The sequence below is a fragment of the Geotrypetes seraphini genome, chromosome 3 (genome assembly GCF_902459505.1).
Source record: "Geotrypetes seraphini chromosome 3, aGeoSer1.1, whole genome shotgun sequence".
In the NCBI taxonomy this organism is placed as follows: Eukaryota; Metazoa; Chordata; class Amphibia; order Gymnophiona; family Dermophiidae; genus Geotrypetes; species Geotrypetes seraphini.
The window spans coordinates 165,566,095-165,578,122 of NC_047086.1; the positions used below are offsets into that span (position 1 = coordinate 165,566,095).

Sequence of the window (12,028 nt, forward strand, 5' to 3'; positions counted from 1 at the left end):
TAAAATTAAAGGGGAAAGGAACACATCTTATTAAAATGAAACAGATGGGAGTGAGGGGGAAGAAGCCAGGACTAGCAAGCATTCTTTGACCCGACTTGCTTTTCTCTTAATTGTAACCTCAGATACAGTATATACATGACTGCTCCCGTATGTTTCTCCCTGTTGTGTACTAGAAAGAAGAGAGATTACACAGTTGGAAACTTTAGAATTGGTGCAATAGGAAAGAGAAATTTTAGAAAACTCAGAGCGGTTAGTAAGACTGAGCTTTAGTGCCTTTGTACTCTAGCCCATTTTATTTCAGTTTAGCTCCGTCTTTGCTGTGGCTCATCCAGTACCAGTATTCATTAAGCTGACTGTGTCTGGTGTTACTGTGCAGAAGGAGTGAAGCCTTAGCAGTGTGTACACATTAATTTCAACTTGCTGGCAGAGATGAAAGGGGGTTAGAGGCAGAGAAACAGCAGACCAAGACCATTTCTGTGCCATATCAGCATCTATACTCACCTTGGAGTGCTGGCAGAGCATGAGAGCAAAAGGAAGGAGAGGGAGATACTGGAGAGAGGAGGAGTAGGGCAGCTGCTGAAACCAGCGTGTAGTGCTTCCAGTTTCATTCTGACCAGTCCTTGCAAGAAAAATTGTTTCAGTGTAATGGTAAAGATATTTTCTGTGTGATACAAAGGGCGTTCAATAATTTATCTTGAGTATGAAAGAAAGTTAGTAAGTGTGTTGAAACAAGTCTGTGCATGTTGTGACATGTCTCAAGGTTACTAATGCACAGTTTCAGCTCAGTGCCAGTCTAATATTCCTAGAGACAGGATGTCAGGAGAGTCCTCATGCAAATAAAGTAAGAAATTGCTAGAATTGTAGCACTCTTCAGTGATAAAATTTCTCACAAAAGGGAAAAAAAAAACAAAGGAGATCCATGAATACCTGACTGCAATTTATGGTGAGTCTGCCCCATCTTCGTGCAAAGTAAAATTTTGGAGCAAGCAGCTTAAGTGGGGTAGAGAGTCCATTGAAGATGACCCTCATACTGGACGGCTTGTGGAAGCAACTTCCACAGAAATGTGCAAGAAAGTTGAGGATTTAATTTGTCAGACAGCCAAATTAAAGCTTCCTGAATAGCTGAAGAAATGGGTATCTCGGCAGGTACAGTTTAGAAAATGAAAAGTTGGGCATATTCAAGGTTAGTGGAAGATGGGTTTCAAGAATGCTGATGTCATGTCAGAAGGCCATGAGGCTCCAATGCTGTCAGGAGAACTTGGAGATGCACTGTGAAGACTAACCCTCTCTTTCACAAAGCCGCGCTAGTGGCTGCGGGCAGTAAAAGCCCTTTAAATCTCTATGGGCTTTGGGGCCGTTACCACACGGCAGCCGCTGGCATGACTTTGTAGAAGAGGGGTTAAGTGAATTTTTTGACTGGAGATGAAACTTGGGTCTACCACAGAGATCCTGAGTCCAAAATGGAGTCATTGCAGTGGAAGTACAAGTCATCCCTCACCCAAGAAAAGCTCAAGACAGAAAAATCTGCAGGCAAAGTCATGGCAACTGCTTTCTGGGATGATGAAGGACTTTTGCTTCTGGAGTTCATGCCATACAAGGCAATCGTAACTGGGGAGAATTATGCCAACATAATAATTTCTTTGCAGGAGTCAAATAAGGAGAAAACATGAGGAAAACTCACAGCAGGCTTGCTGCTTCTTCATGACAATGCGCTGGTGCACATGTCACGACAATCACTGGCTGCCATTCAAGAATGGGTTTCAGCAGCTGAAACATCCACCCTACAGTCCTGACCTGGCTCTCTCAGATTATTTCCTGTTCTGAGTTTTTTGAAGAAATCTCTTTGTGGTTTTCAAGTGATGAAGACATCAAGGAAGCTTTGATGTCCTAGTTTGAAGGTCAAACAGAAAAATTCTTTTCAAAGGGGTTAGTCATTGCAGGAAAGCGGATGAAGTATATGGATCTATTGGGGAACTATATTGAAAAACAAACATTTTTGAAAACTCATTTCTTTCCTACTGAGGTAGATAAATTATTGAACGTCCTTCGTAACTGAGGAGGGACTGGTTACATAAGAACATAAGAAATGCCTTCACCGAATCAGACCCTTGGTCCATCTAGTCCGGTGACCCGCACACGCGGAGGCTCAACTAGGTGCTTGCTAATGAAGGCCTAGGTGGTCCCAGATGAGACCTTGTTTACCTATATCCCTCAATGTGATTAGCAAGGAGGTGTGCATCCAACTTGCTCTTGAAGCCTATAGTGGAGGTCTCCATCACAACCTCCTCCAGGAAAGCGTTCCAAGCATCCACCACTCGCTGTGTGAAACAGAACTTCCTAACATTTGTCCTGGGCCAGTCACATCTCAACTTCAGTCCATGATCCCTCGACCGAGTCACATTTGACAACATGAATAATACTGCATCTTGCTGGATTTTGTCAAAACCCTTTAGTATTTTAAAAGTCTCTATCATATCTCCACGCATTCTTCTCTAGGGTGAACAAGTTCGGTTTTTTGAGGCGTTCTTTGTAGCTCAAATTTCCCATACCTTTTACTAGCTTTGTGGCTCGCCTCTGCACCCTCTCCAGCAGGGTTGTATCTTTCTTTAGGTAGGGAGACCAGTGTTGGATACAATACTCCAGTTGTGGCCTAACCATTGCTCTGTAAAGCGGCATTATGACGTTAGCCAATCTACTTGTGATTCCCTTCTTAATCATGCCCAACATCCTGTTCGCTTTCTTTGCAGCCGCCGCGCATTGTGCCGACGGCTTCAGAGTCCGGTCTATCAGCACTCCCAGGACTCTTTCTTGTTCGCTCTTGCTCAGTGTTACACCTAACATTTTATATTCATGTTCCTTGTTTTTCGTGCCTAGATGTATAACTTTGCATTTTTCTATATTGAACTTCATCTGCCACGTTTCCGCCCATTTCTCTAGCAGGTTCAAATCTCTCTGGAGTTCTTCACTATCCATCTGTGAACCAACTGATCGATATAGTTTCATGTCATCTGCAAACTTGATTATATTACTCGTTGTTTCATCTCCCAGGTCATTTATGAATACAGTGGTGCCTCGCATAACGGTCGCCTCGCACAGCGGACGCTGCGCACAACGAACTTTATGTCGTGATCCGTATAACGTACTTCGTTTCACACAACAGTCGCCCGAGCTGCATCCTTCCGGGGTTCCTGCGGGGTTGGATCGCAGCGGGGTTGGTCGAGGGTAGTCTCCTTCTCCTTACCTGCCCTGTCGCAGCACACAGCCGAACGGAAATCTTCCCGATGTCAGCGCTGACGTCGGAGGGAGGGCTTAAGCAAAGCCCTCCCTTCCTCCGACGTCAGCGCTGACATCAGGAAGACTTCCGGTCGGCTGTGTGCGGCTGCGGCAGGGCAGGTAGGAAGAAGGCAATGGCGAACGAAAGAGGGGGGAGGGGGCGGTCCGCCCCGAAGAATATGCACAGCTGGTCAGGTCCCCCGATCGACCGACAACAGGCCCGGCCGACAAACCTCCCTGCCCTGTAGCCGCGAATCTAAATTACCTCTTACAGCAGCTTCAATAATCCAGCTGCTGTAAGAAGGTAATTTAGATTCGCGGCTACAGGACAGGGAGATTTGTCCGACCGGGCCTGTTCTGTTGTCGGTCGGGTGCAAAAGCGCCACAAAGGTGGAGGCAGGGAGGGAGGAAAGGTGGAGTGGAGAAGAAAAGACGCTTAAGGGGGGAGAAGGCCGCTGAAAGCACATGTTGGAGCAGGGGATGAGAGGGAGGGAGAGAAGGGGAAATATTGGACAAGGGCAGAAGGGATGCTAAATCATAGGGTGACAGGCAGAGAGAACAACAGGAAAAAGAGTGGAAGCAATCTTGAACCCTGAGGGTGAGGGCAGAGAGAGGTGGTGAGATGATTGATCATGGGGAGAGGGACAAAAGGGAATAGAGATGGGATAGGAAGATAGTGGAAGTAAAAGGACAGGGAGATGTATGTTTTTAGATGTATCTAAATAAAAATAATAACAAAAAATTTATCTTTTTTATGTCATCTTAGCATATTTTATGCTGCAGAACGAATTATTTTTTTTTACATGTATTCCTATGGGAAAACGCGTTTCACATAACGAACGTTTCACATAACAAACTTGCTCCTGGAACCAATTAAGTTCGTTGTGTGAGGCACCACTGTATATTGAATAAGATTGGCCCAAGGACCGAGCCCTGGGGCACACCGCTTGTCACCTTTTCCCAGTCCGAAAACCTCCCATTTATGCTAACCCTCTGCAATCTGCTCTCCAGCCAATTGGTTATCCATCTTAGTATATCCCCTTCAATTCCATGGCTTTGTAGTTTCTTCAGAAGCCTAGCATGTGGAACCTTGTCGAATGCCTTCTGGAAGTCCAAGTATATTATATCCACCGGGTCACCTCTATCGATTTGTTTGTTCACCTTCTCAAAAAATTGTAGTAAATTCGTCAGACATGACTTCCCCTTCCTGAAGCCGTGTTGACTATCTCTCATGATATTGAATTAATCAGCTATCTTAGCCAAAGTTGTAATTCCTACTACTGGTACCAAGAGCACCCCTTCCCAGAAGAAGAAAACCCTACCATGTGGTCTAGAGGCCACTTTTTCTGCAATGATTGTCAGCCAGAGAATTAAGAAACTTTTCAACACCTCAATGTAATATAATTTGTAAAAACAACAGTTTTTTACTTGGATTTAGATATCAGATTCACTTTTCCAGATCTAGGACTAATTGTCTCTGTTCAAGGGGGTTTACAATCCAAGTTGTGTCCAGGATAAAATAGAACTACTAATTAACAAATGCGGAGGAAATAGCCCAGGATTCCAACTAAATCTGCATGGCAATACCATGAAATCATCCACAGAAGGGGTAAGGAATCTAGGAGTATGGCTGAACCCCAAACTACCCAACTGTTAAGTGTCAAGAACTTGTTACTGCAATGTAAAACACTATCTCATGTACTCTTCTTAAATCTTTAATTTATGAAGCTATATGGTGCTCGCTCACATATTGCGGCACCATATACATTACTGAAAGATTAAAGTTGTATATCAACCCAAAACTAGACATGACGTTACAGATTAAACGCATCATGAAAGACAGTTATGGCAAACTACTGGGATAGAAGACTTAAACCCTATTTCACCCATCAAGCAATGTCCAACATCCTGGTACTCTTAATCTTTGACTACTGTAATGCAATCCTGTTGGGCATTCCAAAGTACATAGTCTGGCAGATTCAAATGTTATAAAATGCAGCAGCAATATTTCTGCTGAGAAAATTGAGGCAGACACGTGCCATCCCATTACTGAAAGAGTTACACTGGCTCCCAGTTGAAAGCAGGGTGAAATTCAAGATCTTGTTGCTGCAATATCTAGCAGCCAGACTACATTACCTTATACTAGGCCATGCCCTGCGCTGGAACAGAGAATACCTGTTAAAAATACCCTCTTTCAGAGACATCAGATACAAAAGCATCAGGACAAGAATGTGCTCAATGATGGCTCCAAGGTGGTAGAACTCCCTTCCGAAGGATTTAAAACTAGAAAAGGGCAACAGAAAGTTCAAGAAAGGGATAAAGACCATCCTCTTCACAGACTACTTTAACTAATGCAAACCACTCTGAATTGACTGCCAATCATTAGTAGCAGCATAGAAGCTTTCAATAAATAACAAATGTAGCAGCTAAGATATAATGCTAAAAAAATGCAGAGTTATGTATTTGGGTTGCAATGGTGGTTTCCCAAAGAGCGTTCCTCCAGACCTGGCATGGGAGGGAATAGGTAGTTTCCAGCGTTGAATTGTTCTCGAGTCGTTGAAGGACTGCGTGACCTGGATGGTGGAAGTGAGTCCAGCTGAGTTCTCTCTGTATATGGCTTTATGGACCATGCATGCAATTTTGAACTGGATCCTGCTCCTGACTTGTAGCAAGTGTAGTTCTTTGAGCAGTGATCTTGCGCAGAATCAGTCTTGCTGCTGTATTTTGGAGTAATTGTAGTCTCTTAAGGTCTTTCTCAGTGAAGCAACAGTAGAGGGAGTCGTATTCAGATGTTATGGCCAGTCCTAGTAGAGCAGCAAACAGGTTCCTAGAGTAGCCTGGTGGGTGATGTAGTCACAAACCTAATGTAGTATAACCCAGTGGTATATAACACAAGTACAAAAATAATAGCGAAATACCACTATATCAAACAATACACATCAGTATTGTCAAGCCTTCATCTATCAAGGCATCCTATACGGCCTCAGAAATGGAGCCTACGCACAGCAATGCAGTCACAAACTGAGACAATCCGCATAGTAGAAATACTCCTGCTCCAATCATTGGCCTTTAAAACTATTTTTTAAGTGCTATTTTTTAATCACTATTTTATAATATAAACCCTACACCACTCAATATTTAAGATGTGGTTTTAAATACGTAATGCTTATTCAAAAAATCTACATCAAATACTGTGTGTAATATCAAAATTTGAAAAACTCGACCACAAAAACTTATCTTATTTGTTTAGTAGTCTTCACTGTCGGAGTCTTAATAGTAAAATTTCAATTCATGTCCATTGGCCAATGGACATGAATTGAAATTTTACTATTAAGACTCCGACAGTGAAGACTACTAAACAAATAAGATAAGTTTTTGTGGTCGAGTTTTTCAAATTTTGATATTACACACAGTATTTGATGTAAATTTTTTGAATAAGCATTACGTATTTAAAACCACATCTTAAATATTGAGTGGTGTAGGGTTTATATTATAAAATAGTGATTAAAAAATAGCAATTAAAAAATAGTTTTAAAGGCCAATGATTGGAGCAGGAGTATTTCTACTACGCGGATTGTCTCAGTTTGTGACTGCATTGCTGTGCGTAGGCTCCATTTCTGAGGCCGTATAGGATGCCTTGATAGATGAAGGCTTGACAATACTGATGTGTATTGTTTGATATAGTGGTATTTCGCTATTATTTTTGTACGGGTGATGTAGTCAACCATAGAGATGGGGGCTCAATCCCATACTCCAGTTTAACCACTACTCTTAAGGTAGAATTTGCGAGCCTTCCAAGCTACATCTAAATACCACGGTACCCCACATATAGGCGACACCTCGCGAACTTAGAATTACATGGTTCTAACTGTACCGAAAGTTGGCTCGCAGTTAGAACCTTGTAATCCCATGCATAGACTAATTTCTGTACATAGAACCATGTCATTTCTCATGAAATGAAGGAACGGTTATATTGCAATAAATTATCATGAGTGTCAGAACCCGGAAGTCATCGGAGTTAAAAATACTGAAAATTGTCACTTAGAACCCTATAATTCTAAGGTCGCGACCTGCAGGCATATAAAGGCTATTGGTGTGGTGTACTGTTAGGTAGAGTGGGTTTTGGATGGTTTCTGGAGAGGGCTCACCATACAATATAAGGGGTGGGTCTATGTGAGATGTGTACATGTGAAGTTCACTACAGTATCTCTTACTGCTCTGCTGGAATGTCTTTGTGGCCAATCTACAAAAATGTTGGCTCCTCCTGCATACCAATGGCTTGGTCTATGCGTTTTTCTTTTGGACATGTTCTTTTTGAAAATGGTTCAAAAAAGATAGACGCACTGAGAGACACATCTATTTTTGAACAAGCAAGATGGAAGTTTTACTGTTTTGAAAATGGGCATGTTTGGTATTGGATTTTTGTGCGTGTTCCACAAAATGTCTAAACTCGGATTTAGTTGTCATATTGAAAATACCCCCTTTATATTTTATTATATTTTTCTCTTTCTTTTCCTCCTTTAGCTGTCCTGTGAAATCTATGCATTGCATCCAAAGAGATCAGAATGTGAAAGTGGCAGCTCTAGCCGCAGAGAGGATGGAAACCGCTGAACGGGGATGGGATGCTGACCAACTTTTCCAAACTGTGAGAAGAGACCGCCACTGTCCGACAGCATTCCTGGGAAACGGTCGACAATCCTGACAGAACTCATCGGGAGCTTTAACCACATTTGCTCGTTACTCCTAGAAGCTAATGTTTTCTCTTCCTAAGGCTTTTGGAGGTTTTTTTTAACAAACTTTATTTTTTGCTTGATAAGGTAAAAGAAATGTGATTATTTTAGCATTTTATTAGATGACTACATTTAACTCAGAAATGGGAGTGTGGGCACCTAGTATCCGAGGATCCAGATTCTCACTGTTATCAGGTTTTCAGAACTGGAGTAATAATTCCTTGTATTTATGTGTATATCCTAAACCTAGTTTTTATTGTATATTTTTTTGCCTAACTGAACTGGTCCATTTGCCTTACATAGCATATGAGCTAGTATGTGCACCTGATCACGGTGACTGGTGAAGCACAGAGCATGCATTGCAGCTGGTCTTTACATAGAAAACCAATGTTGAGCAATATTACCAAATAAGAAAGGAGATGTTGGCTGTAGTTGCTTTTAGCTAAAAAGAACATTCCTGGTTCAAAGGAACAAGTTGTAAAAGTGCTACTAGTGTTCATACACTGATGCTTTAAAATAGATTCCCAAAGCTGTCATAAAGAAGACCCTAACCATGTTCTGTGCACACTATAATTGCATTGACTCTCCAAATAGTTTTATACTTTATAAAATGGTTTTTGGGTTTTTGTTTTTTTTTTTTTTTAAGCTATGTGATTTCTAAATCCTAAATGAAAGTTAAAAAATTGTAAATCCTATGCCAGATGAAGGACCATGGTGTGGTTTTTTTTTTTTTTTTTGGAATGGCGAATATGTTTTCATTTGTATTCACTTGTAAAAGTTCCTCTCTGAGCCAAAAGAATAAATAAATAAACCAGACCCAGAATTGATTTAGATATCAGAAAGTGAGAGTTGTTGGTTATATGTTATTAATGAGTTCGCTATTCTTAATATCTCTCTCTTTCTTATATTGATCTTCACTGTTTGATGAGACAATATTATCAAAAGCAAAACAAATAAACCTGGATTAGGGTGTCGCGAGTGTAGGTGTTACAGAAAAGTACATACTTGCCTGTCTGAGGTATTTTGATTATGAACACATTTAAAATAAAAATTGTTTGTATTTGCTTCTATTTGTATTTCTAATTAAAGTGTGACAGGGGTTCCTTGCTAATTTTGCTTGCTGGGGTCTTCTTACATGGAGAATTAGCTGTAGGTTTGCATACCTTCAAATAGTTCTCAGGTTGTCCAATGAAAGGAATGCCAGTATGGAAAGGCACTACAAGGGGCCACCCAAAAGTTCTCAACCCAACTAAGAGTATGATGTGGAGCCATGAAACTTGCACGTTATTCGACACTTTTCTTGACACTTTTCATTTCATATCATTGAAACAAAAATTGTCAAGAATTTGCAACTTTCATGGATCCACATCAATCTCCTCTTGGTTGGGTTGAGAACTTGTCATCAGCCCCCTCAGACTGTCCAATGAAAGGAATGCCAGCATGGAAAGGCACTAGGTTTTCCTAGGTGAGTAGTATGCAGAGCATGGGTGAGCATTAATTGATATCACTTATCCAGTTAAGAGGTTTGGATTCATATTTTTCTATTGTAATCCCCTCACTTGAAATTTCACCTAGCAAATTACAGCTTCTCACCTGCACAAGAAGATGCTTTTCTCTATACCTGTGGCTGGCTGCAGTGCACCACTGGTCAGAATGCACTTTGTCATCATGGTGGATTTGGGAAGGGCATGCTGCATAATAAAAGCCAGTTTGCTGTGCCTTCCTATAGAGGGAAGCTGTTATGACCTCTGCTCAAACAACCTTCCCATAAAGAAGTAAACTAGCTTTACTCAGCAGTCAAAATGTTCTAACAAAGCTGACTGTATTCTAAAAGTGTATTTGCAGCAAACCTGCACCTTCTGAGTACTACCCAAAAATTGATTCCAAGAGCTGGCTGAGTAAAGGGTGTACTACAGCTCCTTCATCTGATCTCTGATCCCCCCTAACACAAACGATATAGACTTCTCCAGTATGTTGTTTTTTTCAGGGGGGGCTTGACCCAAGTGAAAAATGGCTATTTCTACTAACGTGTATATATTCTTCATAGTGCTTAAATAGTTCAGGTTCATATAAAATATGTAAAATTATTTAAAAAATTGCGCTTTTGCTAGTAAAGAAGAGTGGGATTTTTAAGAATATTGTCTAAAAATTGATGAAAACATTAGAGGAGCTGATGTGCATGGTGAAGGCAGTATTTGTTGGAAAGGTCTGCCAATGCCCTGTGAATTATAAAGACAGGCCACCCAACTTTTTAATAAATTTATCATGCAATAGCAGAAATACACAAAAAGTAACTTGGCATTTGAACAAACTAACACCCAATTCCTGCAGTTAATTGTCTTTGATTGGTAGTTCTTCATGCATCTTGCGGCACACTATTCTATAAATGTCTGTGCACAAATTTTATAGTGTGTATCTGAAAAGGGGGTATGGCCAGAGGAGCATATCAGAGGTGTTCCTAAAAGTTGCAGACAGAATTATAGAATTAGGTCAATCCATGCCTAACCCCTCCCCCCCCCTTTTTTTTATTTTTTACAAAAACACGTGGCAAAAGTCCCAAAGCCCTTTTATAAATTTCTATGGACTAATGGACAGTTACCTCGGCAGCATCTGCTAACGCAGCTTTGTAAAAGGGGTGGGGATAAGTTAGGCACCAGCACATCTGCACCAAACAGGTGTGGATCTGAGCTTAAGTAAGATTCTATAAAACATATGCTCCCTTTATCGAATTGTGCTTGTGATTTTTTGGAGGGCACAGAATTCTGAATGCCATTTAATGAATTATCTCCATTCTAGCTATCCTGCAAACCCAACTTGGCTGAGGGGTTACAAGGCCAGTTTTGGGATGCCCTGATGTAAAAATGAAAAGCTAGGCACTAATTATAATCAATTTGAATGAAGAATATTCTCATGTAACAGCCAGCTTCAGTAAGATGTTATCTCACTGATTTACCAGACTTCATTCTGTATGACTTCACAGTATTTTAAGGTCCTCAGCGGGCCACCACACACTCAAACCATCTCATTGTGTGGGGCTTTATGCTCCCATTCGTCATTGGACCCATATATTTTTTGTGCATATGTCGCAAATATTAATTTTTAAGAAATTTTTTGAATAAATATGCTAAAAGTACTTAGCTTGTGGATTCGACGCTAATCGGGAAGGTAGAAACATCAATCACCCAACATGTTTCGCCCATGCAACTCAAGGGCTTTATCAAGGCTCCCTCTCCCTAGACAGAATAAAAAACACACCTAAGTGTCAATACTATTGTAAAGCATATATTAACTTAATGCGGTTTCAACTTATTGCAGGCAATAACCCTTACCGTTCATAACCGTTTTCTCCCACCATTGCGTCTAAGACTAAATGGCGGTCACGCTCTTAGCTGATTTATACGTGACCCAGGCGCCAACGTCCCAGGTGATCAGGGACGTCAGAGTCTGACGTCAGAACTTACAGTACTCAGAATTAACACTCCTTTTTTATTTATACTTTCCTAGTTTAGCGGAAGATAATAACTAAGAACCCCCAGAGCCAGCCTCATATTAGAGAAGCCCACTCCAGCTCATTATTAAGTCCATTTGGGACCACCGTATTAAGGCGATAAATCCAGCGTTGTTCAGTGAAATTTAGTCTTCCCTCCCAATCCCCTTCTAATTCCCTTTCAGGTACATAGTCAATAACCCTCCACTTTAAATGTTGAATCCCATGACCCTTATCCAGCCAATGCTGAACTATGGGGGCTTGTACTGCCCCAGTGTTGATACGGGATTTGTGTTCATTCAGGCGTACGTTAATAGCCCTCTTAGTACAGCCCACATACACGAGATTACATGGGCACACTATTATATACACCACCCTCGTTGTCTTACAGGTCGTGTTAGCCCTAGCTCTTACCACGTAACCTGATTGAGGGTCAATCCATTGAGGCCCTTCCAACGTGAGGTTACACCACTGACAGTGTTGACATTTAGTGTGTCCAGTACAAATCTCGCTGTCATATTGACTATCCAGTTTTTTA

At 41.2% G+C, this 12,028-nt stretch overlaps 1 protein-coding gene across 2 annotated transcripts in view; it reads left to right on the plus strand.

Moving 5' to 3' along the window:
* AKAP12 (A-kinase anchoring protein 12) overlaps positions 1 to 9,114 on the plus strand; it is a 301,152-nt gene extending 292,038 nt beyond the window's left edge. For both annotated transcript variants that reach the window (XM_033936501.1, XM_033936502.1), the window contains one exon: positions 7,798 to 9,114. The gene's annotated coding sequence lies outside the window, so the exon portion shown is untranslated. The remainder of the gene's footprint in view (positions 1 to 7,797) is intronic.
* The last annotated feature ends 2,914 nt before the right edge of the window (positions 9,115 to 12,028 follow it).